This window comes from Artemia sp. Qi Xiang Cuo, chromosome 5, assembly GCF_049724085.1.
Source record: "Artemia sp. Qi Xiang Cuo chromosome 5, ASM4972408v1, whole genome shotgun sequence".
NCBI classification, from domain to species: domain Eukaryota; kingdom Metazoa; phylum Arthropoda; class Branchiopoda; order Anostraca; family Artemiidae; genus Artemia; species Artemia sp. Qi Xiang Cuo.
The window spans coordinates 58,959,671-58,983,738 of record NC_142798.1 but is presented as its reverse complement, the minus strand read 5'-3'; the positions used below and the strand labels follow the sequence as shown (position 1 = coordinate 58,983,738).

The 24,068-nt window shown below is 36.8% G+C and overlaps 1 protein-coding gene across 1 annotated transcript in view; it reads right to left on the bottom strand.

Annotated features, from left to right (window-relative positions):
• LOC148952325 (uncharacterized) overlaps positions 1-24,068 on the bottom strand; it is a 289,139-nt gene that overhangs the window by 79,207 nt on the left and 185,864 nt on the right. The gene's annotated exons all lie outside the window — the stretch shown is intronic.

Sequence of the window (24,068 nt, the reverse complement as noted above, 5' to 3'; positions counted from 1 at the left end):
ACAGTTTCTGCGTAACACATCCGTCAACTGCTCCACAAATCTGTCCACAAGCAATATTGAATTTTGCATCACATTCATCGTCACGATAATCCGTGGGAATATAGACACAGAATAGAGCTGTATCAGCAATTCGGACACCGACGAAGAAATCAGACTGCTTGTACAAGGAAGGATTAAGATTAAGACTGGGTACCAGTATTGAAATACCACCAGAGGGTCTACCTCTGCCAGAACGCTTTGCAGGAACACTGGAGCTGTCATTGACCTCAAGAAGCTGAAGTCCTTCTGTTGTAAGAAAGTGCTCCTGTAGACAGACTACGTCATATTCTTGTACTAATTACTCAACCAGAGGTAGTTTAGCCAGAACTCCACCATTCATGTTCCATGATAGAACTTTGAGTTCAAGATTATTCATTGTTTTAACGCTTTCTGTGCTTCAGGGTATTTAAAACTGTAACAGGGATGGTTTGCCGAACCACACAGAGTATTTTTGAGGGGGTTCTGGCAGGGATTGTCCTTTGAGCTGGAGTGTCTCCCAGCGCATCGGGAGCACTTTGGTGGATTTGAACATGTCCTTGCTGCATGGCCGAAGCCTTGACACTTGTAGCACTGGAATGGCATAAATTTGTATTCGTGAATCGGCAGCCGCTCATACCCAATCACGGGGGGAGACTTGATTGCACTCTGTAGGTCTTCACGCGAATCAAACTTCAGTTTCAATGACCTGGTTTTGCCTATTCCAGAAGCTTCGACACATTTCGACACTAAACTGCGTAAGTCCTCTTCTGAAGTACTAGCAGGGACGTGGCAAATTATCCCGAAGAAAGAGGGGCTTTTTACTCTCGCGACAACGGAATTATCGGTACTGGTAATAGCCTGTGCAATGGAATCGGCGGTCACTTTGTCTTTTACGAGAACGCTCCAAGCACTCTTACGAGGCCTCAGTTCAACGATGTCATTGCTTGTCTGTCCGCAAAGTCCATTAAAATAGTCTTTCCGTGATTCGGGATCAATCAGTCCTTGGGGCGGATTTTTGAGAACTACGGCGTAAGTCTGTTTATGCTTTCCGTTATTCTCGCGTGACTGATAGGAATTGCGCAGCTGATACTCAGACTCGACGAAACTGTCGAACTTTCGGCATAGCTCTCCCATTTTTCTCGTCAAAGTTGCACTTATTTTGCCTGGAATAATCGGTACGTCATCAGGTTGGTATAGTACGAACCGCGGGAGCGAGATGTTTTTTTCGTCATACATCTTAAAAACTTTTGTTATGTCAATGACATTATCCGAACTTTTGTCTCTTGCAGTCACTCTCGTCGCATATTCGGCTTCATCCCAAATCACCTTTTTCGCTTCCAATATATCCGCATCGGAGAAATGTGATACCGCACTTTTGACAATACTGTCTATCAGGTTTCCAGCCTTCATCGCCCGCTCAACAAAGTTCAGTACATCATTGAAAACAAGCTTCACGCTTGCCATTTTGCTACGGAATGATTATTACGCAATCCACGAGCGCTGAATAAGTACAAGCAGAATGAAGGAACCTAGGAACAAGGGAAGTGGAAGGACCCCCTCAACTGTCCCCCGCAATTTACGGGTAACTTAATACCTGCAGGTACTACGTCACTTGCGGGAGGTTCCTTCCCCTCTTCTGCTAGTTCCCAGTACGCTTCTTAACAATAAGGAATCAAAAAATGGCACTATGAAGAATTGAAACTATAGATAGCGTGCCAATCTACCCGCGAAAAAAGATGGCGCTGGTGAAAATACCCAGAGAAAAGGGCTTATTCTAACAATTGGAGAAGGTAATATATTCACTACTTGACAAAAAATGTATCTTTGGAGGGTGAACAACAACAGAAAAAGACCTCAAAATAATTCAGAAACTTTTTCCAAGTTACCAGCAAAGATACAAACTCAGACAAAATAGTAATGAATGTAATATAGATAGCATGTGACGTTATTGCTTCTAAGCTTTGATCTAAGCCACTTCTCGTGAAATTTTTGTCCCATATTTCATTTGAAGTCTTAATTTAAGCAAAATTAACGAGACGACCATCGTTTGCTCAATTAATAATTTCTGATCAGCTACGTGTATTCGAACGTGTGTATTTACTGAAGGGGCTAATTATTGAAGAAAAAAAGAGCGTGGAGGGGTGGGGTAAAAATAGCCTCAATCAGATAGTGGCTTAAATTTGATACATGACTTTAGTTGCATATTTAGCAGCTGGTAAACACATGTCTAGAACTGTATTTAAATGATTTTTTAAAAAAAAATTATAGGTTATCGCTTCTAAGTTTGATGTAAGCCGCTTCTTAAAATTTTTGTCCCACATTTCATTTGAAGTCTTAATTTAAGCAAAATTAACGAGACGACCATCGTTTTGATTGGCTAGTAATAATTTTCTAATCAGCTACTTGTATTCTCGCGTGTGTATTTACTCAAGGGGCTAATTATTTAAGAAAAAAGAGCGTGAATCGGCAGGGTAAAAATAGCCTCGATCAGATATTGCCTTAACTTTGATACATAACTTTAGTTGCATACTTAATACCTCGGTAAACATCTGACTAGACATGAGTGCTTTACGAAAAAGATAGGTTATCGCTTCTTACTGAACTAATGGAAACCCCTTGACAAATATTTTTATAATGTACTTTACTTTATTGCTTTTAGCCAAACACTCTTGATACTAATGAATTATCTATGAAGGGGGCTAGATTTGTAAGAAAAGGAATCTGCTTCTAGTCTGATTGCGATTTTTTATGGATGGCTAGATTTTTAGGAAGAAAAGTCAGTTTTTTTTTAAATGGGGTATTAAGACAATTATTTAGTTGATTTTTTTTATTGTATTTTATTACTATTAGCCTAAGGTCGTGTTGTGTGTGATTGTTTGTGTGTTTTGGTGCGTATGTTTCTATGTATGTGTTAGTGTGTGTCTGTGTGTGTGTGTGCGTGTGCGTGTGCGAGTGTGTGTGTGTGTGTGTGTGTGTGTGTGTGTGCGTGTGTGTGTGTGTGTGCGTGCGTATGTGTATGTGTGGGTGTTTGTGTGTGTGTGTGTGTGCTATTAACACAATTTATAATTGATTATGCACATGTTCTATAAATAATGCTCTAAGCAAAATTTTTAATTTATTATGCATTTGTTTGATAAATAATAATACGAATACAATTAAGAAAAAAAAATTTGTTTGACAAATAATGTGAATAAAAATCCGACTAAGAAAAAAAATAAATAGTGTGTTATAATTGTGATAAAACTTTCCTCAAAGAAAAAACTCAATCCATTTATTTTAGTTTCAGGGGGAAGCTACAAAAACAACTGCCTTCCCTGGCCCTGGGCTTCAGAATATCATGGGTAATTGTCCACTCTCGCCGGAACAATCGGATGATGTTAGTGAAGGTACGTCATTTAGTATCCCCTGGATTTCCAGTTTACAACGGAAGAAATGAATAGTCTTATGGAAATTGTTGGATTTAAGGTTTCAGGGGACATTTTTGACGATGACTCTATTATTAGTGAATTGGGTCCTGTGCAAATATGTTCAGGACATGAAAATAGTGTCGTGTCCCCGAAATTACGTAAATTTTATTTGTTAGAATCTGCTCTAGGTCACTTGCAAACACATAGGGTAGATTTTAATCCTCCCGAGGAAAACCTGGTTGACGGGAGTATCATTTTAACAGACCCAGTAAATGTTCTTCATACCGACATCGACGAAATTCGAGCACTTTTTGAGATTCAGATTCAGAATTGGGGGAGCCAGGGGGAATTAAGGCATCGGTTAATCAAAAAGTTTTATTTACAAAAGGGGACATCAGGGGACATTTTTTATTTTCATTTTTCCACTGGCAACCAAACTTTTTACCCTGGTCTAAATGATTTTGAGGGTAACTTTTTCAATTAGGTCAATAAATTAATATCAACTTTGGACACATTCAACGAGAGGGGGAGTGGGTCCACAATTTTATGCATTGAATATATGGATCTGAATCTCAATATATTTAAAAAAAAACTTTATTTTAAGGCGCGGGCGAGGTAGAAAAATAAAATACCGCCCAGATTTGTCGGCTACCAAAGGGGGTTCAGAGTTTCGGTTTTGACACGGGGCTGCAATGCTTTAAATGCGCATTTTTAGCAGAAGATCATAAAACATTAAAAGATGATTCAACAATGAAAAATCTCGACAGACTTGCACGTAATGGTGGAAACAATTTCCCTAAAGTAAATTTTGATTGTTTGGAGGGAAAGTATCTGGTGTCCTTAAAAGAAATAACCATACTTGAAAAAGCAAGCGAATATCATGGGTTGGGGGTAGTTGTTCTTCAGTACGACACAGAATTTGTAAATGGGGGAAAGAAACCAAATAAAAAAGGGGTTTTATATTCAGTTAGGACACCTTTGATAGATTATGTTGAAAATTGGGTTTGAATTATCTTTGAGCCCCCCAAAGATGTTAATTCCTACGGTCATTTTTTCTCCGTTACGGCAATAAGTCGACTCTTGTCTCAAGGTGTTCAGAAAGGGGAACGTCATTATTGCCCCATGTGTGTTTCCTCATTTATATCTGAACAAACGTTCGTGAATCACATGAGATATTGCAAACTTAATGGCAATCAAATAATAGAAATGCCGGCAGGGGACAAAGCTACTTTACAATTTAAAAACTTCCAAAATTCCCTGGTACAGATTGATAAAGTATCATTCGATTGTGAATAAAGACTGTTGGAGGTATCGGACCCATCAAGGCCTAATATAGTCAGGGAACACAAACTCGTTGCGTGTTCCTATGCGCATACCCGACGCGATTCCAGCAATAAAATGCGAATGGAAGATTTTTTTTGGACTACGGATGAGGAGGGTAGCATGGAGAAATTATTGGTGTGTTTAATAAACAGAAAATAAATCTATTTCACGATTGCGTCATACCAACTACCCAATGTCATTATCAGATAAGGAGCAACGGGCAATAGAAAAGGGGACAATTTGTTGGGTTTGTAGGGGTGCTTTTGCCCCAAAAGACGCTGTCCAGGATCATAACGATCTTATTGACCCCAATTCAGCGGGGAAAAGTAACTTTCGGCGGTGGGCTCACAATTCATTTAATTTAAAAATTAAACAGCAACTCTTTCTTCCGCTTTTTATACATAGTTCTAACTATGATCTGAAGTATGTGCTACCAACAATGGTACTCCTTCAAAGAAATGGAGTTGTTGATGATGCATGGGTCATAGACAGCTTTTCCTACAAAATCATTCCTAAATCGTCGGAAAAGTTGCTTGTTTTGGAATTTATGTGGAGATATGTTGAAGACGACGTTGAGTAAACGAATAAAATTCGCTTTTTAGATTCCTTCAGTTTTCCCCCAAATCTTTGAGCGAATTAATTCAAGTGCGGAAAAACGATGACGGCTGCAAAGCTTTCCCCCTTCTCAAGCAACAATTTCCAAATGATTTATATGATTTGTTGACGGTCAAGGGCATATATCCTTAGGATTTTTACTGCTCCATGTCGAGATTCGCTGAGGAGACTATTCCCTCGATCGAATCGTTTTACGCCAGTATACACGATCATAGGTGTACTCCTGAAGAATACAGTTTTGCCAAAAAAGTGTGGGCAGAGAGAGCGTGTAAAAATGGGTTTGACTACTGCAAGCTGTATTTGTCGAGTGATGTGTTAACTTTGTTAGAAATTATGTGTAAAAATACGGATAAAATATACGATGAATTTAATCTTGATTTAGGATATTATTTTTCATCTCCTGATCTAGTAATGGACCTCATCCTAAAAATTAGCGGGGAAAAAATTGGGCTGATTACTGACATCGATCAGCACCTGTTCATTGAGAGGTCAATGAGGGGTGGATACGTTTTTCACGGTGATTGTATCTTGGAAACTGATCCAGCTAGAGAGGAGACGGGAACAAAATCGGATGCAGTGTTCCTTGATATGAATTCCCTCTACCCCTCGGCCATATCTCATTACGTGCTACCCTGCAATGACTGTAAATGGCTCAATGACCCTCAAGCCTCCAATTTCCCCAACATTGACAGTGTTGAGGAGAATGGGGTTGTTGGATGATTTTTTGAAATTGATGGGAAGATACCAGTTGAGCTTAACGATTCAATAAAGGATTTTGTTTTCCCATTCATCAATGGACCTTTGTCTAGGGACTCTTTGAGTCCCCGCAACATACATTTGGTCGATGTGGTAGTCATAGTCGATCGTGTTAGCCATAGGGAAAGTCTCGGTTTGAGTAAAGTCCAATAAAATAACTTTGCCAAAATCTTTGGGGGGGCCTTGCGGCCCGGAGGGGGGCCTTCGGCCGCCCGGCCGGCCGCTAGCGGGGGTTGCCGCCACCAAAGGCATTATTTTAAAAAAATAGGTGTAAAAAGTGATATTATTTTAAGTGTATTTTTTCATTAAATGATGTATTTCTTATAATAAAAAAAGTATATTTATAGAAATGCTTTTTTTTCTAGTGCATTTTTAAAATAAATGTTTATGTTTTTTTCCTATAAATAAATTAAAAAAAATCTTAAGTGTATTTTTCTTGTTTAATGTGTTTTTTTTCTGTAATGTATTATTTGTAAAGTGCTGTTTTTTTATGTTAATAATACAAGAAATAATATTCTTTATTGATTTTGTTCTTCTCATTATTCTTGAACGGACTAGTACTAATAGGGAAATTATTTAGTCATTAGACAACTATAGTCTACAGTTACAGTTGCAGGTGAACTGTTGAAGGGAACATGTATCAATTTAAAATACCATTCAGATCGTTTCCTTGGGGTCCGTCAATGTCAGGCAAAACAACACTCTTAACTAAAATAATTAAAAATTGCGATAAAATGTTTGTGGAAAAGCCAAAAAAAATCTACTATTGTTACAGTATTTGACAGGAGTCATACGATAATATAAAAGCAATTGCCATATCGGGGTTTGTGCAGATACAATTCATACAGGGACTTGATGTTTTCAACATTATTTAACCAAACTCTTGGGTGATTATTGACGATCTGACTGAATCCATTGAACAATGATCCCAGGAAATGCTAAAATTGTTCACTGTTCGCTCTCATCATGAAAAGATTTCCATTACTCTGGTTCTACACAACCTCTTTCATCAGAGCAAATGAATGCCAACACTTGCATTGAACTGCACCTACTATATCATCTACAGAGTTGTTCGTGATTCTAGCTCGCTAATGACCCTCAATAAACAAATATAGCACAATTGGATTCAATTGTGTCAAGCATTGGAAATCTAATGCCCCACTCATATTGTAAACAAAGTAAACGACTGATAGCATATCTCATGGAAAGCGATCAAGATCATATTCAAGTTGATGGCAATGGGAAAGGGATTATAATTGAAGGGAAGAGTTATAATCTACTTGATTTAGTATATGATATGGTTACAAATTGTAAAGGACTTTTATCGTTTGAAGATAATCTATACAACTTTATAAATACATTAAACTTCCCCAAAAGCCTTATTAGCAATATACAAATTCTAAAAAAATTAAATGAACATGGGCCCTCGACACCATTAAAATATGACCACGAAGAAGAGGAAAAATATTTTAAATCAATTCTGGAAAAAACTAGCACACCAAACGGAAACATTGATTTGACAATGAGGACGAGGAGGAGCACACCGCTGATAGCTCGACAAAAGCGAAGAAGTATCATGGCAACGTCACCACCACCACCACCATACACTAGTAAACAAAAGAGTAGCAGACGTTACACTACGTGTTTACATTCAAAATAATTGAAGTTCTGAAACGTGTTTATGAAAATATTGATCAAGTGGGAAGTTTAAATTCCCCCACCACTCTTTCCAAAGTCACTGGTGTTCGCACTAAAAGTGCACAATAGCATCTTGGAGCTGAAAGAAATTACGCTTTGCCTCGGAAGAACAGGCGTCATGGTAGTTATTACTGATAAACTAAATCCTTTTTCCCTCTAAATGTAATGTAAGAGGATGTCTTAACTCATGATAAGATTCAGAGACGTCAAAATACACCGTACAAGTAAATTCCACTTGCAATCAGTGTTTTTAGTCACTATGCATATCCCATTCCATTGCGCTCAAAGGGAGGTGTTGAAGTCGCTCGGGCTATAGAAAGTACTCTCGAACAAGATTCGCATAAAAAAATTCAAACGGATCACGGTAGTGAATTTGTTAATCCCCATGTTGCAAAAGTACTAGCAAAATATAATACACTGCTCTATCATCGTCACAGTCCTATAAAGGCTGCATTGGCCGAACGATTGATAAGAACTATTCGACTTTTAATTTCAAGATATTGTACATTGAAAAATACATCTGCTTTTATTCATGATCTAGATAAAATCATGTTGATTTACAATCAACGACCTCATCAATAATTGTCTAATTTAACCCCAACGGAAGTTCATCATTCTGTTCATGATACAATTGATACTTTTCTTAAACAATATTCCAATGAAACGATTGTCAAGAAAAAATTTGATGTTGATGATACTGTTCGAATTAATAGAATAACTAATTTTTTTGAGAAGGGTAATTACTTATGGTACAGAGAGCTTTTTAAAGTGGCAAAAATGCTAGACACCAAGCCCATAACTTATCGTCTGCACGACACCAAAGTTGAAGAGACTCTTGGCGGTTTTTATGACTATCAACTACAAAAACTTAGAAACACTAGTTAAATTTATTAAATTGAAATGATATTAAAGACTCGTACTCGCAGGGGCAAGAAACAGTTATTTGCTCGGTGGCTAGGATACAACTCTGATTTTGATTCTTGGATCAGTGTTGAAGATATTGCCAATGCTCAATGATTTATATGTGAAATTGATGTCCAACGTTTCCGATCCACTCTACAATGACTTGAATAAAACAAGTGATTTTTGGACAAAACTCTCCCCCGCCATTAAATTTTACGGTGAGTATGAAGTGGCACTCGTCGACTGTATTCTCAAAAATACCTATGAGATCCTGAGAAAGGATCGTGTGTATGACATGAAAGTTATACTATTCGATTGTTCACTCTTTGTCGAGTAGGAATGGGTTGAAGCACCACATGTAGTGAATATCCAGATGTCAAATTGAAATATATTGAATATGATAGTATGACAGATTTGTGCCCTACAATCAATAGACAAATCTCCTATCGTAGGAATGGTACATTCCATTTTAATTATTCAATGGAACACGTTAGGATTTACATTACCTCACCTGTTGACACCGAAATTATTCATCTTAATGATAATCTGATAGACGTTCTAGGTTTTAAACAGAATATGATCAATGGAAAAAATGCTGGAACTGTTAACGGGATGGATCAAGTTTTTTCTGCTGATTATCCACCTGGTTTCACCTCGGACTCTTGCATATTTCTTTATGGATCCTTTGTGGAAACATCGAGAGTTGGTAATTCAAATGTCCCCCTCCTACGTGTTCTTGAACGAAAAACAACTCATGAACTTGTTCATCGCTATAATATAAAGCATCTTCAGTATGTTCCTGTAAACACTTCGTATTTGGAACTCTGTCAGTTAACACTAAGAAGTGAATTGGGTGATCCTCTAGCAATAGCAAAAGGCTTAGCAGTGATTACATGTCATTTTCGAACCATTGTCAGCGACACCACCAGCACCACCTAAAATGAACAATAGAATAATTCCATTTGTCTGTTCTGATATCAACTGTTATGTTGGTGCTCTGAGTCCTCGTCAAATATGTCATGGATTGGACTATTACAAGGGGCGTACTGCAATGTCTTGATATGGTCTTGGTTGCTGGTTTGCTAGGTTATTTCGTTCTGCACTACCCCTTGCCAGAAAATATCTTGTACCTGCTGCATCAAATTTCGCTGCCTCAACACTACAGGACTGGGGATCAGGTAAAAATTTCAACGAGAGTGTTAAATAAAATAATGGATCTTCAGCAAGAGCCGTTGGTGAGCAATTAAAATCTCAGCAAAATGGGAAGGGGCTAAAAAGGATGCGTGCACGTCATTCACTCATCAGTCTCTACCCAGGCACAAAGCGAAGGACATAAACAAGGACTTTGAGGAATAAAACGACGAAGACCAATAAGAAGAAAAAGAAAAAGATTGTTAGATCAAAGAAGGATTTCTTCTCTTAAGATGACTTATCTCCCTCACAAGGAATCACATCCATGAATCAGTTCCTCATTGAATCTGTTCAAAGCTAAAAATGTTGATGTCAGTGTCAAGTATGGCTACTATGAACAATTTCATTCCCAGGAACCCCTTTCGGAAAATATACACTTTCAAATATTTTCCAATGAAGACAATTTCATTGATTTGTCATCAACATTTATTGATTTAAATGTTGCGGTGAAGAAAAAGTCATATAATGCAACTCCAACTGCTGCCGATGGTCTCTCCTACGAAAACTGTATTCTACACAACCTGTTAAAAAAATTAATGTATTTATTAATGGAACATTGGTGAGCACTAGTAATAATTTATCCAACTATGCAAGCTATATACAATTTATGATGATGACACCAAAGGCATATAAGGAGTTGAGAGGACAGTCATTGGGCTATGAATATCGATCAGATGTTGATACTGATGGTGAGTTGACTACTGCAATGACCCAGGAGTATCATTTAGTTGAATCATGAGATATTCAATATATCCCAATGGTTACCCCCCAATGTCAAGATTGACATAAAGTTGCAACTAGCCCCGTCAAATTTCATTTTGAGAAAAATACTTCCCACAGTACCCGATGCAAATATCACTATCATATCGGCAATTCTTCATATCGGAAAACAACAAAATATGAGCTCTGTTGCATTGCCAGTGGAAAAGTTAAGAGCCAATGGGAACAACATTAAACTTGTTGTCGCCCATACGATCACCAATCAATGTCACATTGCCACCAGGTCTCGTAGCTATACCGATTCATCATTTATCAATGGAGAAATCCCTTCAAAACTCGCTTTGGCCTTTGTGAAGAGTGGCAGTGCCGTTGGATCCTGGACTGCATTTCCCCGTGATTTTAATTTTTTTGGTCTATCTCGCCTTGTTTGCAAAGTGAATGGTATTCCACTGTATACTCTATCATTTGACAAAAAATCCTATAGAACTCTGTATGAGTTGACCATGCAATCCCTAGATCATGACTCCCAACTATTTGAAAATGGAATAACCGATTCAATGTTTTCAAAGAATCATTGCGTAATTGTTTTGGACCTGTTGGGGACTCAGGATTTGAGCATAGTACGAATAGGGTATGTACGTTTAGAGTGTACAGTTGCCGATGCTTTGAATGAGAGTATCACGCTAATATCATTGAGTCAATTTGAAACCTATTGGGAAATCACACCCGACGGCAGTGTTCTACTAGACCTAGCACCATGAACACAAACCAAATAATCAGTGTATTTAGTTTGGATCCATACATGTCCCAGTACAAGTCCTATTGCATACCATCGAACTTGATTAAAAAAAATTCCGAGTGTTAACAATACCCTAATCGTTGTTAATAGCAGTCCATCGACTTTGAAGACAGGCCATTGGCTATGCATCTTTCAAACAGCAAAGGATATTGAGTTTTTTGATCCTCTTGGCCTATCATATAAATTCTACACTCCACGCATCAGCAACTTGATTGAGAGCAGTGGGAAAACTACTATTCAAAATCAAATGAGAGTACAGGATTTAACAACTAAGACATGTGGCTTTCATGCTCTACTCTTTTTCATGTTCAGATGTCGTGACTAAACCTTCAAGAAGTTTCTCGACATCTACGTTGACCGTCCTCGATTGAACGAATTTCTAGTGGAAAATATACTTACAAGCGTGTTTAATATTGATTCTAGTGCCCCACGAATAAAATGTTCTAAAAATGTATGTGAAACTGTTTATTGATAAAAATAATGTATGTACATGATAACAACGTCTACTCTTTAGATTTCATCTTCTACTAGGTATAGGTATTTGTCAAGAACAACTAATGTAGGTAGATTATCTGAATTCACAGTATACTGACTCTGATGTGCTGCATTTTCTACAGTAGAGTGTAACTTCACTCTTGTCATATCTCTTTGTATAGTCAATGATACTATTCTCATTAATTTTATAGAATTCATATGTTTCAATTTGTTTATTTGAAGCAATGTCACAAACAGTGTCCTAAAGTGGCAAATCACATTCCTTTACAGCCAAATAAAAATCAGTGGGCTTATAATCATAGTAGCCATTGTCTTCACAACGATGACGTAGAAACCTCTTTCCAATCATACCAGGATATTTATTCTCCCACTGATTACATTTATCATAATGGCAATTCGAGCATAGATGCCCTCTAGGATGAGAATCACAGACCATTTCAAGACAGGAATTACAACCTTTAATTTGTACAATATATCCTCGATGCAATTTACACGGGTTGCATAATCTTCACTTTTCATCATACTCATCAATCATTGTACAATTCTCACATGATGACCAGCTGCCCAGTGTGTACATGCATAGTGGACATGTATGGAACTTTTTTTTCATGTGTTGACACTCTCACCGCCAAAATGTAACTGAGCTACCAACAACAAATTGAGTGGGATAGAGAGAGAGAGAGGAGTAAATCATCCTTGAACACCATCTTTCTCATAAAAAAAGTCCCAAATTTCTAAGCTAGGGTTTAAAAGCATATCCACTATAACATTTTGCTGTATCGTGATTAATATGTCAATAAATTGTGTAAATGCATTTGGACCAGAACGTAAAAGCTTCATGCAGTAGTCTAATAATCGAGAATCAGTTGTCATTATATCAACAAGCATTCCCTGAGAAAATATCTTCCTTTGAATAGACAGCTCTAGAAAATCATCATCTAGAATCAAACGTTTTTCCATAAACACAAGATTCCCCATGATTCGCTCTTTCTCAAATCTATCCATTTTTTAGAGTCCTAACTCTCTCACAACCAACTTCAGACTAACCAGGATTCTTTTTTTTCTACTTTATAAAATATACACTAATCTACTATAGAAAGAAAAATATCTTCGATTTAGAAACAATTATATTGAGCATAATTACAACAATAATAATCACTGATTCAATTTTTTTTCATCAATATATTTCACTAGTGCATCTAATGCTGCCTGAAGTCTATTGATGTGCACAGTGTTCAGTTTCGCAGCAAAACATAATTGCTCCTCCATTTTAAATTTGCTCAATGTTATCACGTATCTACCGTAAATATCGTCCCATTCAAGGCCTAGTCTACATCCTCGTGTTATTTCCACAGCCACGTTTGGTACTCTTGTATCATTGCTGCTGCTACCTGCTCCACCCTCAACCTCCAATAGTCTAAATGTTCCACTCATTTTCTATACTAATATCGTCTCAAATAAATTGTTCTCTCTGAATTCAATTCTCTTTCTAATATGAACTACAATAAAAATTACTCCTTTTATTTGAATCCAATTACTTATCAAGTTATCATATATGGAGTAGCCTCCGCTCTCTGTGATTCACCCTAAAAAATTGGTATTGCCTCGTAAACCAGTCTGGTCGCATTACACTATCTCAACCATAGTTTCAAAACGTGTATGATTGCTTTGCTTGGCAAGGTACCAAGGAACACAATGTCCCCAAATAGCATGGGGAGGAACATAAACTCGTAGAATCTATACGACATTGCGAGGGGATACTCACTCTCTTTGAAATGGTGTCGAGCGGTCAGCAAATAGCACTGTGATTCGTATAGGACCGGTAGAAATGTCTTCCTATAGGGCCGGTAGAATAGCACGGTAAGGACCATAAACCCATAGAAATGGAATGTACTACTCTACTAATTCATCGAGGTATAATTTTGGGGGATGAGCCCACAAATACTGTCACCCTCTCCCACAACCCTGCCTCACAAATACTTTCTACCGTTTTACATTCACAATTACAACTATGATTTGAAACTCATATTACTGGCGATGACAAGATTGCAGAGAGGTGAAGTTGTAGATAGGGCCAGATAGTTGTAGATGGGGCCTAGTTTCGTATAGATTCATACCAAAATCATCTGAAAAGCTGGTGGTATTAGATTTTACTTGGAAATATTGTACTGTGAGTAAAATGTGATATATTTAAAATACAAAAAAATTAAATCTTTTTCTTTCTAAAGATAATTCCGACTTCCTCTAATTAAGTTTAAATCCCTTTTCCAAGAGTCTAAATTCTTAATTAGCAAAAAGAGGAACTGCGTTTTGGCCTCAGCCAAAGAACGACGCTATTCGATTTTGAATTTTGCTAAGATATTTGGTAATAAAAAAATGCTAGAGACAAAGTTTCTCAGGAAGCTTAAGTTATAACGTTTAATCATCAGATATATTTAAAACAAATTATTGGACGGTTAGTGAGCATAATGAAGTGAGTTTTGGAACATAATTACAAGGTAGCAGCCCCCCCCGCCAGGACTTTGGCCAATTGTGAATTAGCTTTTAGCGCGCAGAAGCGATACTTGTGTGATATAGTAAAGAAAAGTGTTTTTCGCATCAATCACGTTTTGTTAATTCTTCCATTTTCAATTATGGATTGTCTCTATTGCCATCATCATTATTTTTGAGAGCCAATTTAATCCTTGCCTTTGTTGTCGTCATTTGAAGTGAAGCACTGTTATACACCTAATGTAAGTCTAAATAAAACTGTTGCTTTTATATTCGTGTTTATTTTATTTTATATGTCTGTATCTAGTCGCACGGCAGGCAAATAGTTCGTGTGCCTCCAACGGTAGCGCCCCCAGGAATCTGATTTCTACACAGGAATCTGATTTCTACATAACATTAGAGGTAATTGATCTCAAGATAACTCGAGGAAAAAAGGTTACATTTATATAATTACACATTTCATTTTCTCTCTAAGGATGAGAATGCCGGCCACAAAAATCACCCCGGAAAAAACAAAAATCACCCCGGAAGAACCAAAAATCACCCCGGAAGAATATGATGACGATCGTAACGTGCACCTGAAAGAAATCTGTTTTTTAGATTTCTTAGATTGTTTTTTGGCGGTCGTAAACTTGGAGGAAAACATGCAAACTAGTTATGCTACAAACTTCATAATTTAAATTTATATCATTGAAGAGATACAGACTTATAGAAAAAAAGTTATTAGGCCTATAATCGCTAAGCTATAATAGGAAACCCTTTTAAAATATCTCATAGGAGATAATAGCCTCCCCCAAAATAGGTTAAGTGAAAAAAAATTATTTTGAGTTAATTCAAAACCAAAAATGTCAGAAGAATTAAGCGAACTATTAATGGAGCAAAAGTTGGACGCGAAGAATGTAGAGATAGCAAAATCTATTCCACAATACGATGGACAATCAGATATCGACAAATATAATATCCAATTGGCCCAGTTTGTAGAATTAACAAAAACAGAGCTAGAAACGTTAGTCGGCATGCTCCTATTAAGATTAAAAGGGCAGGCCTTAAGCTTCCTAAAGCAAATTGAACATACTATAGGTGATGACACCAGCTTGCCAATAAACAAGGTGGACCAATTGTTAACGGCATTTAAAGATAGATTTATCGAAAACAGTTCCACAAATAAATTAAAACACGGAATGGTATGCTTTGACCATTCACAAAATGTAAGAGAATATCTTGATAATATATGGATTTAAGTAGAAGCAAAATACGGAAAAGGTTCAGGAGAAGTGTATGAAAATGTCATACTGCATACCTTTTTGCAAGGGCTACCCCCAAAACTATATAGAATGGTAATATCCAAAAATATTCAGACGTTAGATCTTGCAGTTCAGGAGGTAGGGCGATTGATCGAAGTTTATATAATGGTGGCAAATCACAGTAAATCAAAAATAAATAGCCTAGGCAAATCAAACGCAAACCTCACCTTCAAGGGCGATCCGGCATCTCCCATTTTTTTTTTCAAGGGATAACTCCCAAGTGCCACAAAGAAATGAATCCGCTAGGCAGAAAACAGTACGTTTTCAGCCCCTCAAACAAATTAGTTATGAAAATAACCCTACAATAATAAGATGCTATATTTCTAATCGACCTGGGCACATCGCGAGGGAGTGCCGTTATGTCCCCAATCGCACACCCAGGATTGCCATAGGTAATACACAAAATTATGGCAAACATTTGTTCTGAAGAACAAATTTTAGCGCCAATGGTGCACCAGGTTATAGCCAGGGACGATTGCGCCGATCACTACCTCATAACACGTATCACCCAAATTTGTACAATCCTCCCCCCAATAGACAAATTAATTATCTATTTGAAAACCCACATACTCGCCAAAGCCAATATACTGCGAGAATGGTATTTAGAAATCCGGAAAATTTGCTGACGAGAAATGAAAACTTTTCAAGGCAACAGTACATAGTTAATTGGCCGACGGGAAATGAAAATTCTTCAAGCCAACGGCATTGGCAGTCAGCGTCAGCAAGCGGTACTGACGCAAGAAATCCAAATTACCGTAATAATACATGGCGAAGGCAGACAAATATAAATCAATTAGATATGCCTATAGAATCTCACATGTCTGAATCCCTATTGCAGACACCGACGTATGAAACAAATCCACGGGGAAACGCGTCAGGCCCCTCAGAAATATAAATTGGACCCAGAGGGCGTCTAGAATGTTTTATAGGTCCAAACCAATAGTAGTACCGTCTTGTACTGAGATTAATAACAAGTTACCTATATTTAATGATTTTTTTTTGGCAAATGTTTACTTTAAGGCTTGAATTGACTCTGGTGCCACGGTAAACATCATAAACTCATGCGTATTTAATATGTTGCCTCCGCATATTAGGCAACAAAGAAATTTTAATAATCCCAATTTAACTAGCGTGACAGGGCATAAATTGGATGCAAGAGGTTCAATTTGCCTAGATGTAAAAAGGGATAATAGAATTTTCCGACAAATATTATAATATGCGATAACTTTCCGTATGAAGCCATTATTGGCTCTAACTTTTTTAGGTCTAATAGAATATTGTTAGACGTAGCGAATGACAGGCTCGTCTTCCCGGCTAAGGTTGGGGGAGGAACTTCTACTTTAACACATTGTAACAGAGGTTACGAAGAGAACGTAACAGTAAATAAAATTTCTAGCGGTAAAATCTCAAAATCTTTTGAACCTCATGTCTCGCAAGGAGGAGATGGCATAACAAAAAATTTGTTCAATTATTCTCAGAGACATCGCAGAGATGAAGTAAATTTAAATTATAAGTGGATTGAATCTGCAAAAATAAAAATAGGAGATATTCGATAGTATAGATCAAACGAAATTAAGAAAATAGCGGAATTATGGAAAAATATAGTAAAACCCAATGTGACGCCGCAAGATGCCGCAATGGCGCAGCATAGCACCAGTATGAATCTAATAGACAATGAAAATAAAGAAAAGTGTTATGGATTCGCAACACGAAAAACAGAAATCCCTCCTAAACAGATGCAAAGAATTCAAATATCACAGATGATTGAACCAGTAGATAGCAAATCTGAAATATGGCTAGCGATCCCATCAAATGAAATTCCCGAAAATATGCTATGCGAGGAACCGATTATATCTTACGACAAAGGAGGAAGTTTTATATGGGTAACTAATAACCACGAAAATGATACAATTACAATAAAAAAGGGGACGTGTTTAGTTCAAATCCAAGTTATCTCAGAAAATGATTTAGATAGGTGGGAAAATTCGAAAGGAAACCTAGTAAATGGCATTAAAATCTCAATTAACAAATACCCCCTAACCAAATTGCAATTCTTAAACAAATTTAATATGGATCATATTACGGACTTAGATCTTAAGAAAAATATATGCGAATTATTATGGAATTTTAAAGATGTATTTTCCGCATCTGAAGATGACATCGGACTGATACCATTTTATGAAAAATTAATTTTAACGACTGGCAATCCTGTCGCGAAACAGCCATATCGTGTGCCGTATAAGCACAAAGAGTGGTTAAAAAATAAAATTCATGAATTAGAAAAAAATGAAATTATACGTCCAGGTATAAGTCCGTATAGCGCACCAGTGATCTTGGTACCAAAAAAGAATGGTGATCTTAGACTTGTAGTAGATTATAGACCCCTTAACAAACAAGTAGTTAGTGATAAATTTCCTTTACCAAGAATACATGAAATCTTTGACTCTATCTCGAGCAAAAACAAAATTTTTACTTCTTTGGACCTTACCCAAGGTTACCACCAAGTGAAAATATCCGAAAAACATGTCCATAAAACTGCATTTTCTACAGCTGAATGTGGTTCACACGAATATTTAAGAGTACCTTTTGGACTTAAGACAAGTTCAAGCGCACTATGTAGACCCTTATTGTATCTATTAAGAGGATTAAAGAATATCATTCATTTTGTTGATGATATCATATGCGTGGGAGAAAACGCAGAACAACACTTAGCAACATTAGCTAATGTGTTCGAGAAATTCAGACAGGGCAATTTAAAATGCCGGCCTGAAAAAGTAAATTTATCTCAACCTAAAATTAAATTTTTAGGAGTAGTGGTGACGCAAGGAGAGATATCTTCAGACCCTGAAAAAGTAAAATGTGTTGAAAACCTCAAACCCCCAAGAACTATGAAATAATTAAGAGGAATTTTAGGTCTTACTCGTTACTATAGAATATTTGTGTGCAATTATCCCCAAATTGTGAAACCCCTCACGGAATTAACTAAAGGGAACTCCCAAAATGTTACCAGGTCCCAGGAAGCTCAAACTTCCAAAAACCGTCTCAAAAAGGCACTCACTTCTGAACCAATATTATCGCTGCCTGATTTCAAAAACGGACAATTTTGAACACAACTGATGCTAGTTCAAAGGGCATTGGCGCTATTGTTTTGCAAATAATCCCGGTAGAAAACCCTAATCCTCTAGAGGGAACACCTAAACAAAACAATATAGAAAAAGTTATATGCTATTCGAGTAGAACTTTATCAAAAGGCGAAAGTAGTTATTCCGCCACAACCTTGGAATTATTATCTATAATCCAGCACTTGGACAAATTTAGACACTATTTAATCGGTAGAAAATCTATACTACGATCAGACCATAAAAGCTTGCAGTACCTGCGCACATTTAAAAACCCCACGGGACTTCTAGCTAGATAGATTAGGAAAACCCAAGACCTAGATTACGAATTTGAATATTTAAAAGGTAAACAAAATGGAGCTTGCGACTTTTTGAGTAAATTCCCAGAAAATATGCCGTCGGAAACTGAAGAAAATGAAGTTAACGCTATCAATACTAAGACAAACATAAATGTAAGAAAAACAAAGTCAAAGACACAGTAAAAGAAAATAAGGATAACTATTGTCCCTTGTCTTTAGAAAATATAAAAATAAATCAAAAAAGGACGAAATGTGTTTAGCACTTATTAATTATTTTGTCAAGGAGGATGTGCTACTAGATAAATTTAAAACTCTTAGAAAATAGATAGAAAATTTTTACTACGACCTTGATGAAAAAATACCATGCAGAATCTTGACTGCTGAGGAAAATAGAAACCAAACATCAATAATACCAGCATTACCGCAAAACTTAATAACACCTGCATTCGAATATTTTCATTCAGACATAGGTGGACATTTAGGAGTAACGAAAACTTTCCATAAATTAAACCAATATTTTTACGTGCCGTCGGCTGTAGCAAAACTCAAGGAATTTGTACGTACATGCGAAGCGTGTAACTTAAGAAAAAAACCCCAAGCATATCCTAATACTCAAATGGGAAGAGTTCCGGTAGCCAGATTCCCCTTTAATATTGTCTCATTTGATTTATATGGAACCAGTGGAGGATTACCTGTCTCCAACAGAGGCCATACTTGTATTCTTTCAGTTATAGACCATTTTTCTGGTTTTACTTTTGCAAAAGCATTAAAGAATCAAGGTGCTTACGCATCAAGTAAGGCGTTAGCTAAATTATTTTTAAAATTTGGCATTCCAAATAAAGTTTTAAGTGACAACTGTAGCGATTTTATTTCAGAAGTAACAAAAGACTTAATGAGTTTCGTTAACATAGAGAAATTGGTCAAGTCGCCATATCACCCACAAGCTAATGGTAAAATAGAAAATAGGCATAAAATATTTTCGAATGTATTACGCATTTATACAAAAGACAACAGGAACGATGGGGATCAATTCTTACCTTATTTAACTAACATAATCAATACTGCTTATTCAGAAACCAGCAAGGACGACCCTTTTTATTTACTTTTTGGTCGTGATTTTAGAATCCCCTATGACGAGATATTGAATCCCGAAAATATTATAATAACTCGGAGGATTACAAACAGGAGTTCATAACTAGGATGAGGAAAACTTATAAGATAGTTAGGCAAGAGTTGGAAAAATGTAAAATAAGCCAAGAACTAAGAAACCAACCCAAAGTCAAGGGGAAAATAGATTTCAAGATAGGAGATTGCGTCTACCTAAAGAACGAGGCAAAGACGGAAGGCAAATAACTTTGCAACAAATATTCTGGACCGTACAGAGTAGTCAGAAAGTACGATAACGATTATACTTTTAAAATGGAGAGCCCCGATAGTGGAGGAACTTACAAGGCACATGTTAGCCGAATAAAAAGAGCAAAATTTCCAGAAAGATGGGTACCGCGTCCCCAGTCTACCGATTCGTCAGATGCAGAAAATGATCCCCCTAAATCTAGATTGGCAGAGCTAAGACCCTTTAATTTCAAGCAAGACTGCTTAGATTGAATATGAATATCAAGCTTAAAACGAAAAAAAAATATTATTTTATTGAAGTATAAATGAAACTTAAAACGAACAGATATTAGATAAACAATCAATGCAGACAAAAATACAATAGATATTAATGTAAATTAATAAATAAATCTTAAAACGGGTGAAACTTAAATTGAATATGCAAATCAAGCTTGAAACGAACAAACATCACAACAAACAAGAGTTTGGGTAAAACCTCCTTCTCTCACTGTAAAAATCTAAAACCTACTGCGTCATTGGCGCTTTACTGAAAACCAGTTTTATGACACATATTTTCTTTTGTACTTAATATTGAAAATAAATATTAAAATTATAGTAATATTTTGAACTGATGAGCCTTCAGCAATTAATATCACTACACATCAAATATTCAGTTTAATTTATTAGCTCTTTTTAAAGTTGCTAAACACGAATATAGTTTCCCTACAAACAAGTGTTTGGATGCTGCCTCCTTTCCTAACTGTAAAAAAAAACAAAGGCCTACTGCGTCATTGGCACTTAACTGAAAATGGATTATATTACAAATATTTGCTTTTCCAGTTCTTACAGTATTGAAAATAAAAATACAATTACAGAGAAATAAATTCTTGAAATGATTGATCTTTCAACAATTAATATCATTATATATCAAATATTCAATTTGATGTTGTTTATACTTTCCAAGACTGTTCAAGATGCATCTAGTTGGGGGGGGGGCTGTTTCAAGTTTAAAAATACGCGTTTATGCAAATCTACTGAAAATGTTTGCTCGCGATTGCTTATGAATTTGTCCAACAAAAATATAATTATCAGAGAAACTTGTGGTTGAACTTCAACGAAATGACCATACGTAAAGGAGTTTTTGTTATATAATCTTTCAACTATTTTTAACAATATGGCTACCTCAATTTTTTTTATCAGATGCATTTTGGGAAAAGGGCTTGGGGGGCCAGTTGCCCTCTGATCCCTTTTGACTCTTAAAAAGGGCACTTGAACTCATGATTTCCAATTGAATGAGCCCCCTTTGAAGTTTATACGACGACCCCTTTTATATGAGGTATCTTCGGAAAAAAATAAATCGAGCGTGGGGGGACGCTAGCTGCCCTCCAATAACTTTTGACTCTAAAAAAGTGAATTACAACTTTCAATTTCAAATCAGATGAGCCCTCTAGGAATTTTATACGAGAATCCCTTCCATAACAACCATATATGCCCCAAGGGCATAACATACAATGCCTACCCCCGGGCCATGGGGGGCTGCGTCGACACCGAAGATTTTTGTTATCAGGACTTCAAACTATTTTTAAAAAATTGTATGTCTCAAAATTTGTCTGTGATGCACTTAGAGCGTTCAGGAGGGGGGGAGGATACTTTCACTCCGATCTATCTTGAATCTTAAAAATTGAACGAGAACTTTCAATTCCCAATCGAATGAGCCCTCTCCGAAGTTTATACGAGCATCCCTTCCATGAGAACTGTATATGCCCCTAGAGCATTACTCATAACGCCTGCCTCCAGGCCCTGGAGGGTTCCGTTGACACAGAAACATTTTTTATCTGACCTTTGAACTATTTTTAATGAAATAGCTATTATAAAAATTTTATCGGATGGGCTTGGGGAAAAAATGATGTGTGTGTGTGGGGGGGGGGGGACTAGTTGCCCTCGGATATCTTTTGACTCTTAAAAATTGAACTACAACGTTCGATTTTCAATCAAATGAGCCTTCTCTGAAGTTTATACGAGCATCCCTTTCATGAGAACCATAAACGCCCCCAGGACAACACTTACAACGCATATCCACCGGACACTTGGGGACGTTTTTGTTATCTAATTTTTGAAAAATTTTCAAAACAGTGGCTATCTCAAAATTTGTAGCGGACGGGTTTGGGGGGGGGGAAGCTCGTTACCCTCCAATATCTTTTGACGCTTAAAAAGAGAACTAGAACTTTCAATTTCCAATCGAATGAGCCTTCTCTGAAGTATATACGAGCATCCTTTTCATGAGAACCATAAACGCCCCCAGGACAACACTTACAACGCCTATCCCCCGGGTATTGGGGGACGTTTTTGTTATCTAATTTTTGAACAATTTCCAAAACAGTGGCTATCTCAAAATTTGTAGCGGACGGGTTTGGGGAAAAAGAGCATGGGGGGGGGAGCTAGTTTAACTCTCTTGACTCTTAAAAAGTGAACTAGAACTTTCAATTTCCAATCAAATGAGCCCTCTCTGAAGTTTATACGAGCATTCCTTCCATAAGAACCCCATATGCCCCCAGGGTATAAATTATAACCCTTGCCCCTGAAGACTGTGGGGGGAGTGTCCTGCTCAAACATATAATTTCCAGAACTTTCAACTACGTTGAACAAAATGGCTATATCCAAATTTTGATTGGATGTGTTTGGGGAGAAGGTGGGCGTAAGAGGGGGGTTAGTTGCCCTCAAATCACTTTACTTGTCTTTTTTCGATCTTGCCGTGTATTATTCTGCGGCATTTTTCAAGTTTAACTTATTTATTGTAAATCCCATGCGCTCATTATTTGCTGCTAATTAGCCGTTCTCAAATTGGTTTAAACAAGTCGTATCAGTTTGTTTTCATTTTTTAAGAAATCGTTCTTACTTTAATTCTAACAAAATGTAAATGTTAGCCTAAGTGTTGAATTCACATTATCAAACTAGCGATGTTAGTTGCGGTTTCTTCTTGATTAAGTTGGTTCATATGCTGTAGCGGCTTGGTATTAGTATTTGCTCTTGTGTATCTACTTCTGATAAGCTTGATGATGTTAGGAGTATATTAAGAGCTGGCTAGGCTTAAATTGTATATAATCCTGGTCAAATCGCAATCAATTTTCTCTAGGCTTCAGCTTAAATGTATTCAATGTATTGCGATTTTTCATTGTGAGGTTTGAGCACCTTGTTTAATATTCAAGATGTGCGAGATATTCGAGTTTTGTATTTTTATTATTGCAAGTGTTTATCGTTTTGCTTCGGCGGTACGGAAGCCAAACGATTGTTTATAAGTCTGGTGGAAATGATATTTTGGTGTCTTATAAAAAGTCTGACTTAAAGCTAAAACAAAAGGTTTAGGGTATTTGCGGTTAGGTGATTACCATCCTCTTGTTCAATTGTTCAGAGGCACTTACTTTTGTTGTTCTATCGTACTGTAATTTTTCTTATTTGTTTCTTTATCAGGTTTATCTGTTCTCTGCGTTACTTCACCGGTTTATATAATGGGCTATAGCTAGATCCTTCTGGTTAAAAATGGATTTTTACAAAATACAGGTTTGGAAAACGGACTATAAATTGATTATAACAACATGTCT